The sequence below is a fragment of the Rhinolophus ferrumequinum genome, chromosome 3 (assembly GCF_004115265.2).
Source record: "Rhinolophus ferrumequinum isolate MPI-CBG mRhiFer1 chromosome 3, mRhiFer1_v1.p, whole genome shotgun sequence".
NCBI lineage: Eukaryota > Metazoa > Chordata > Mammalia > Chiroptera > Rhinolophidae > Rhinolophus > Rhinolophus ferrumequinum.
The window spans coordinates 56,823,895-56,834,310 of record NC_046286.1 but is presented as its reverse complement, the minus strand read 5'-3'; positions in this window follow the sequence as shown (position 1 = coordinate 56,834,310).

Genomic DNA, 10,416 nt, shown 5'->3' with positions numbered 1-10,416 from the left:
ATTGCTAGCATTTATTTAGCAATAAAATAATTTTCAATTAAGGTGTGTACTTTTTTTTTTAGACATAATGCTATTGCACACTTAATAGACTACAGTATAGTACATAACTTTAATATGCACTGGGAAACCAGTTTACTGAGATAGTCACTTTATTGTGGTGATCTGGAACTGAACATGCAATATCTCTAGGGTATGGCTATTCTTTGCTTTTAAATTTTAACAATAATTAGAAAACTATTTTAAATTCTTAAGTTTTGGCAATGATTGAAAACTATTTAAACTTATTTGAATGTTTTTTAAGGGATTGAAGAGTCAAAGGTTTGAATCAAATATACATAAAATGGAAATATCAACTGAAAATTTAATAATGTACTTTGAATTATAATAGCATTTAGTGACCACTTACTATATGTCAGACCTTGCTTTAATTGATGTGTATGTGTGTGGGTGTGTGCATGTGTGTGTGTGTGTGTGTTCTCTAATTCTTTCAACAATCCGTGGAGGCATTTGCTCTTATTGAGCCTGTAATACACAAAAGCAAACTGAAAGCGTCACTGAAAGGTTAACCAATTGGGTAACAGTGACACAGCTAGTATCTGGTGAAACAAGGATTTCATCTCAGCCAGTCTGAGGGTAGAGTGCATGCTTTTAACTACATAGCTCATTTCTTGAAAGCTCACAATGTGTCAGCCACTTTATTAAGTAGATTATACACATTATATCATTTAATTCTCATTACCACAACATGAGGTACATATAATTATCCTTCATCCTTATTTTAGAGAGATTACTGAGGCTTAGAGAGTTGCAGTAATTTTTGAAATAGCTCACAACTATGTGGTGCACAGTTGGGGTACATAACCGTATCTGTTGGGCTGCCTAATATAGTAAATTACTATGATTAACATTTTCCCATATTTTCAGCTGAAAGAAAATACTAGGATGTTCAAAGAAACTTGGTTCATACTGGAACAGTTAATATTCTATTAAATAGAAGAATATCAACACACACGTGCTATTCTTCCACTGGTTTTACACTGTAATACTATATTCCAGACACCTGCAGGCTCTTGGATATGAGCATAATCCAAAGCCATGCAGCACCTTTCCTCTGCAGTGTGACACACTGGACTTTGATATAGCAGGCATAGAAGAAAAGTGTACTTTGCCATATTTCCTTTTTGTCAGAAAGTTACTGACAACTCCAGCTGCCTAATACAACCACTGGCCTAAAATCTGCTGTATACCTGCAGAAAAGTGACTGGTGGACATATTTACATGTCACTAGGCCACACTCTGCTATCATTGTACTGTCAAATACATAGTTGATGGGGACTATAAAAAAATTCCTAGACTACTAGCCATTTCCGTCCTACATGTCCTGGTATATCAGTTTGCTTGGAAATTATATCTATATTACATCTATATAAGCTTTATCACAGTGAGAAAAAGTACTCAAGCACTTTTAAAGTATATGTATATGTAAATTATTTGCTTCATAGTTTCCAATAATTAAGAAAAGTCCTTTTTAAAATGGAGGAGAATAGTTCCTTTGATTTCATTAATACTTTGTTTGCTTTTTAATTGTTTTGTTGACTTTTAACACGGTAACAGCTGGACATTTTAGAAATACAAAGGTACACAATGAATATAAGACTTTTCCACTCTGGCCCCTGGTAAGTAATTAAACCAAGGCCATTAGATTGAGGTGGCTGGAGGGTGGATGTAGTGACCCAAAACCTAAGCCAGAGTCAATACACTCAAATTAGAAAATGAGATTTCAGAACAGCTAATCCCAAATAGCCAACTTGACTTTGCCAAATAAGACAACTACTTAAGCTGTAACGAATCAAATAATTTCCTTGCTTTGCCTCTATAAAAATCTCTTACCTAGTTCCTGCTAGAAAAGTGCTCCTAACCACTTTCAGTTTGCTGCTGAAAGACTAAAACCAATATTAGCGTAAATAAACTCTTGAAAAAAATTTAATGTGAGTTTATCTTTTAACGCCCTAATCACTAGGTTCCCCTTTCTCCCCCCTGTGTGTCTATTTTCAAAGCTATTCCTTTTAGCTCTTCTCTGACGTTGATTACGGCCATTTTGTCACTTTTTATCCTGTGGTTTCATAAATTTGCTCTTTGTTTCTGAATGTTATATTTTTGCCCCGACCACACCTCCACCAAGAAAACAGCTCATTCTGTCAACCACTATCTGATTTCTATTTAATTCTTTTATAGTTTGAGTTCAATTAATTTTGTCTACTTTTTGTAGATTTATTTTATGCTCATTTTCAGTTTTCTGTAGGAGGAAAAATAATTTAATTCTAGTTCTGTCTTATTTAATAATATATTGATTCAAGGCCACAGATTCTCATTTAATTATAGCTATTAGATTCTTATTACAGTGTTTAATCTCTTTTTTTTCCCCTAAATATTCAGCAATTTGAGCTTTGACCTCATCTTGAAACTTAGAATATGTGTTTTTTGTGTGTGCTAATTGACATTTAATTTCTAGGTGCTAAGTTTTTCCATTTCCGGGTTTTGCCTCCTAAATTAATTTCAAATTTTATACACCAAAGATAATTATCTGTAATTTTTAAACATTTTTGTAATTCATTAAGGTTTTTTTAGTAGTGTAAATAATGACCAATGTTATATGAAATGTTTCATGGTAGCACAAAAACTTCTATCTTACATTGTGCCATTCTAGTGTTTGATATATAAATTGAAACTAACTAGTGTTCATCATACTTTACTTCTTTAAAAAAATACATGTATAGTTATACACACACACACACACACACACCCCTACTTTAGCATGGAGAATTTATACACCTCATAATTTAAAAACATCTTTTATTGTTGTTCTCATTTTTGCCTGGGCGTATGTTAAAATAACATGTGTAAGTTTTGCAGGTTTGCTATCAATTTTTCTGAGATTCTATGGAAATTTTAAACCCAAATTTAATATTTATTACTTTTTGATAAGTTTTCTTATTTTATTTTACCATTATTTGATTCTGTCTTTCAGAGAACTTATTTTTTTTACATCTTCAATATCTCTAAATATCTCTAAATAAAACTAAATTATGTTTTGTCTCTTAAGTCGATTTTTTATCAAAATGTTCTGCTACTAAGTAAATATTTTTTATTGGATATTTCCAATCAAAAAGGAAATTAATTTTACATCGGTGATTTGAAACATTTACAATGCAAATATACAAATTTAGGTCAAAACAAATATGCATATATACAGAGAGTGACAAAAAATTTTATACACATATTAAGAAAGGAAAAAAAATTGTATTAATATATACTGATAACAAAAGATGAATACAAGTCACATTTGACTTCTGCAATTGCAAGAGGTGCCCGTAGTGGTTACTATCAGCATCCAGACACTTCTAATTATGGAGAACTACTGCTTGAACAACGTTGACCAGTGTTAACATCTCTTAAAATGTATATACATTTTTTTGGCACCCCTGGTATGTATTTTCGTGGCTTCATAAAATTTCATTTACTGTATCTTTAAAGAAAGCAGAAGTAACACCTATATATGGATGAGTAATGAATGCCTATAAATATGGCAAAACAAGAGAATCGTACTTCTTTTGCAGACTGGGGACAAGATGTTTAGCTGCAATTTTCCCCCACAAACATGAAACAATATTTATATAGAAAAACACCCTCACACACACTATCCAAACACCATCAACTGGAAGGTGATGAACACACTCCAAGCTTTATCTATTAATTTTTAAGAGTTGAAATTCTTTGTTTACTCTCTCCTTTTACTTTTTCCTTGAACACTGTCCTGCAAGTCCATTACTGTGTTTTCAACAGTCATCTATCTCTCTCTTTGTGCTGCTATTAACTTTGCTTTCATTCTTCATAGGCATCTAGTTTTTCAACTCTCTTTCTCTCTCTCTCTCACAAACACACACACACACACACACACACACACATGCACACACATTCCTCAGTATATTCTGCTATTTCAGCTTTGTTTCACATCCTTATTTTATAAATAATATTGTTTCAATACATTTTTAATTGATGGAAATATATTAAGTGACGATTTTCATTTATCCTGTGCTACATTTACTTATGTTTCTCAGCTGCCATCAGTGTATGTGTGTGTGTATCCATCCTCTGCTAATTTCTATTTTATTGCAAGGATATTAATATCTGAAAAAGTTACTTTTTGAATATTGATGTCATAAACAGGAACAAAGACATTTTCCAGAATGAAAATATTTCTTTTTGTAACCCACTATTTATTGTGAGCTCTTTCAACTTTTATCTCTTCACAGTCAGCAAATGTTATTAACAAAGACTACTCCTAATGCAGAAGTGTCTTCATTTTTACTTCTCTAAAGTCAGAAGCTTTCTGCAAATATTTTTTGTTCATAATTTTCCATTTAAAACCCTGCCTTTCTTACTTGTCAAAAATTATTAGCAAATCTGGGTCAGGAAATATACCCAGCTAGCCCACATACATGTTTTTATGTTTACAAAGAGGGATTATTAGATTTTAATTTTAGACTCTGCCACTTATTTAAAAAAAACAATACTTGTTCGTATTATTTTATGTGTTTAGCCATGAGTATTCTGAGTGTTGTCTGCACACCTAAACTACACATATTTATGCGTAGATAAATATGTGTATACATCAATACTTAAATGTATAAATGTGTGCATGTGTGTGTGTGAGCTTTGGAATATAGATATCGCCTAATCTCATGGATGATGGTTTGTGTTTTTCTTTTTCTATTTATTTTGTGGCTTTTGGGTAGTTTTCAAAGCAGGAAATGATCATCTTTATTAATTTGTTGATTAAAACTAGAATGAGACATCATAGAAATGGTGACGCGAGGTGAGCCTCTTGAAATCTCCCCTGGAATTTACAACAAATTGAGTTACTATAATTCCACAAAAGACTCCCTGCTCAGCAGACAGAAAAGACTGAAACACACAACTGAAATCATCTAAAGGGGTAAACAGAGCTACTGAAACACACAGACCCTGAAGCTGGTGCAGGAAGAGCTTCAGAAATTCAGAAGCTTTCCACATCCACAAATGGAGATGGTGGTACCCTGAAACAAAGGCAGCCTGCTCACAGAGGAGAAGCCCGCATTCCAGGGAGTCCTCCCATTGTGTGAGAAGCTGGACCATGGCAGAGGAAATATAACACTACAGCATGAGAGAGAATTAAGGCTGCAGTTGGAAAGAAAATAAAGCATTATACCAACAACTACTGGAAAGCAAAGGAAAAACCTCTTCCTAACAATGTGTTGCAGAACCCACTCCTGTACATGCTTAGCAAGAGAAATGATAATTTAGTAATCGCCATGAATAAGACTGCAGTTCTGAAAAACTTCAACGAGATGCAAGAAAAACACAGATAGGCAGCTTAATGAACTCAGAAACACATTCAAAGAACAAAATGAACATTTTACCAAAGAGATTGAAATTTTTAAAAAAGAACCAAATACAGTTTCTGGAGCTTAAAAACTCAACAACAGAACTGAGGAATGAAATAGCCAGCTTAAGTAATAGAGCTAACCAAATGGAGGAAAGAATCAGTAACAACATCGAAGATAGAGATCTGGAAATGACACAGATAGAAGAAGATATGAAGGATTATATACCACCAAACTCAATAACCTAGAAGAAATGGACAAGTTCTTAGAAACCCATAGCCTTCCTAAGATGAATCACAAAGAACTGGAAACTCTAAATATACTGATCACCAGTAAGGAAATTGAATCAGTCATCCAAAACCTTCCCAACAACTAAAGTCCGGGACCAGAAGGCTTCACTAGTGAATTCTACCAAACCTTCAAAGAGGATCTAATACCTGTCCTACTCAAACTCTTCCAAAAAATAGAAGAAGAGATGAGACAATACTCCCTAACTCATTTTATGAGGCCAACATTACTCTGATACCAAAACCTGGTAAGAATAACACAAAAAAAGAAAATTATAGAACGATATCTCTGATGAATACAGTTGCAAAAATCTTAACCGAAATTCTTATAAATCAAATGCAATGATGCATTAAAAAATTATACATCACGAATAGATGGGGTTCATCCCAGGGGCACAAGGATGGTTCAACATATGCAAATACACCAATGTTACAGACACACCACATAAACAAAATAAAGGACAAAAATCATATGATAATATCAATAGATGCAGAATAAGCCTTTGACAAGATGCAACATCTATTTATGATTAAAACACAATAAAATGGGCATAGAAGGAAAATACATTAACATAAAAAAGGCCATGTATTACAAACCCTCAGCTAATGTAATTAATGGTGAAAAATTGAAGCCCTTCGCTCTATGTTCAGGAACACGACAGGGCTGTCCCATATCACCTCTGCTTTTTAACTTAGTATTGGAAGTCCTACCAGAGCAACTAGGCAAGAGAAAGAAATAAAAGGCATCCGGACTGGGAATGAAAAAGTTAAATTGACATTTTTTGCAGATGGCATGATGCTATATATAGAAAACCCTAAAGACTCCACCAAAAAGCTATTAGAAACAATAAACAAATACAGTAAAGTTGTCGGCTACAAAATCAACGTAGAAAAGTCCACTGCATTCCTATATACTAACAATGAAATCTCAGAAAAAGAAATCAAAAAGAAAAAAAAAGAAAAAAAAAAAACAAGAAACAATTCCTTTGCAATTAAAACAAAAAGAATAAAATACTTAGGAATAAACTTAACCAAGGATGTGAAATACCTATATGCTGAAAGCTATAAGACATTTTAAAAAGAAATTGAGGAAGGCACAAAGATATGGAAAGACATTCTATGCTCATGGATTGGAAGAATCAACATAGTTATTACCCAAAGCAATATACAGATTGAATGCAATTCCCATCAACATCCCAATGGTTTTTTTTTTTTAAAGAAATAGAACAAAAAATCATCAGATTTCTATGGAACCATAAAAGACCCCAAATAGCCAAAGCAATCCTAAGAAAACAGAATAATGCTGGAGGTCTCACAATCCCTGACTTTAGCTTGTACTATAGAGTAACAATAATCAAAACAGTCTGGTACTGGCAGAAAAACAGACACACAGACCAATGGAACAGAATTGCAAATCTAGAAATAAACTCACATAAATATGGACAGATAATTTTTGATAAAGAAGCCAAAAACATACAATGGATAAAAGATAGCCTCTTCAATAAATGGTGCTGAGAGAATTGGAAAGCCATGTGCAGAAGAATGAAACTATACTGCTATCTATTCCCATGTACCAAAATTAACTCAAAATGGATCAAAGACCTAAACATAAGACTTGAAACAATAAACTGCACAGAATAAAACACAGGTACTAAACTATGGACCTTGCGTTCAAAGAGCATTTTATAAGTTTGACACCAAAGGCAAGGAAAATAAAAGCTAAAATAAATGAATGAGACCATGTCAAACTAAAAATCTACTGCACAGAAAAAGAAACCATTGACAAAATAAAGAGGCAACCAACTGAATGGGAGAAGATTTTTGCAAACAATGCCTCTGATAAGGAGCTAATATCCAAAATATATAAGGAACTCATACAACTCAACAACAAAAAAACAAACAGTTCCAATTAAAAAAAGGGCAGAGGACCTGAAGAGACATTTCTCCAAAGAGCACATACAAATGGCCAATAGACATGAAAAAAACGCTCACTACTAATCATCAGAGAAATGCAAATAAACACCACAATGAGATATCAATCACCTCACCCCAGTCAGAATGGCTATCGTCAACATGACAAATAATAACAAGTGTTGGAGAGTCTGTGAAGAAAAAGGAACCCTCATACACTGTTGGTGGGAATGCAGATTGGTGCAGCCACTATGGAAGGCAGTGTGGAGATTCCTCAAAAAATTAAGAATAGAATTACCATATGACCCAGCAATCCCTCTCCTGGGTATCTACACAAACAATCGGAAAATATTTATCTATAAAGACATATGTGCTCCAATGTTTACTGCAGCTTTATTCACAGTGGCCAAGACATGGAAACAACCACAGTGTCCTTCGGTAGATGAATGGATTAAAAAGTTGTGGTATATATACACAATGGAATACTATTCAGCCGTAAGAAAAGATGAAATAGTACTACTGTGTTCCCCTGGAAATAAGACCTAGCTGGACAATCAGCTCTAATGTGTCTTTTGGAGCAAAAATTAATACAAGACCCGATATTATATTATATTATATTATATTATATTATATTATATTATATTATATTATATTGTATTGTATTATACCCGGTCTTATTGTAAAATAAGACCGGGTCTTACATAATATAATGTAATTATATTACTGTATCATATAATTATATTATATATGACAGGGTCTTTTGTAATATACTTATAGTAAAATAAGACCGGGTTTTATATCAATTTTTCTAAAGATGCATTAGATTTGATTGTCCGTCTAGGTCTTATTTTCGGGGAAACACAGCTTTTGTGACAACATGGATGGATCCTGAGATTATTATGCTAAGCGAAATTAGTCAGACAGAAAAAGTAGAGAACCATATTATTTCACTGATATATGGTATATAAAACTGAAAACAAGAAAAGAACAAGATAAGTAAATGAAGAAACAAAAACTCATAGACAGAGACAATAATTTAATGGTTACCAGAGGGTAAGGAGGGAGGGAGGTGGTAAATGAGGGAAAAGGGGATCCAACATACGGTGATGGAAGGGGAACTGACTCTGGGTGGTGAATACACAATGTGAAATATAGATGATGTGATACAGAATTACAATATTGTACACCTGAAATCTATATTACTTTATTAACAATTGTCAGCCCAATAAACTTTAATTTAAAAAAAAGGAAAAAAACAACTAGAATGAAAGTTACATTTCTAATCGTGTAGTTTAGTTTCTCAAAAAAGAGGCTTACATTATTATAATCTACAAGTTTTTCAAAATTATTTTACCTAGGGAATTTCTGTAAAGCTCCAGAAAAAAATGATATAGGTAGTTTGAAAGAAAACGTATAGTTTGAGGCTGCTGGTAATTAGGTTTTGTTGTCTGGGCCACATTTTTATTTGACTTCACACATTTTCACTTGAACACCAACTGTTACAAAGCATATGGACTTCCATAGCAATCCCATATGCTACATAATGGCTGACTGCTATCTATTTAGGATTCAAACAATGATGAAATTTCATGATTGTGAAATGGGAAAACTTTAAACTCTTCATCTAGTTTAATGTATATTTTAGGGACTCTAAAGTACAGAATCATGCTGTTTTATTATGTTAGGTTTTGTTCCTCATTATGTATATTTGAAGTCTGAAGAAGAATGTTTATAAAATAATATAAAACACAGTCTTCTAAATGAGAAGTATTTTGCATTAAATGTAAATAACTGGAATGCCCCGCCACATTTTCATTTATGAATAAGAGCATCAATTTTTGATGATGTCACTAAAATGGCAGAGTAGGAGACCCCAGCCTCCATCCCCCTCATGAAAGTCAACAATGAGACAGCTATATATGAACAACAATAGCTTTGGGAGAGCTAAGTAGGTCACTTAATAAACCTCAGCAACATAGTGAAACCAAAAACCTGAGCATAAATGCACAAAGTGGGAAGAAAGAACAGCCTCATTTTGCCTGCATCACCCCATCCCCCAGGCTGGCGCTGGTCATAGCCAAGAGGGAGTTCCTTAGCTAAAATGAGTTCCCCAGCCAGGAAAGAGAGAGTGAGGTGAACAACTGGCATTCCCAGCCTTTTAGGATATACATAAAGGACCTTCCCCAGCTTTACCCCACCCAGAAATTGGCTCAATTGAGATATATAGAGGTCTTTGAACAAGAAAAAGACAGAGTCTGCCAGTATCAAACACACAGCAGGAAAATTGCAGTTCCAGAGGCCTGCTATGCAGGAGACCCCAGTAGCTTTCACTGCTGAAGAAACCAATGGCCAGCACAGCCACAATGGACCCCTGCAGATTTTACCACTGAGATTTACCCCACATGGAGTTTTGCGTTTGTAGGTACCAGTCACCTCAGTCCCTCCCTACTCTCTCCCCTCACTTCCTGCCAGAGCCCAGGATCCATACTGGATTCCAGCCCTGGCCCGTGGCAGCATAAGTGCAAGACACAGTCCAGACCCCATTGGCTGACCCCCACCATTATGTGGGCAGTAGAGAATAGACTCTATAGCTGTGAACCTGCAGACCACTGGCTTCGCTCCTGTCACTGGTCTTTATGGTGTCTGCATGCCCGTGGTAAGACACTATAGACATGGGAGTGCATGCCACCAGCCAGGGCTCCCACAGCAACTTGTGGGCCGAGCTCCAGAACTGTCTCCTATTACTGCCATGCCTTGCTAGGTTCATCTGCAGATAGTGCCTGAGACTGTGCACC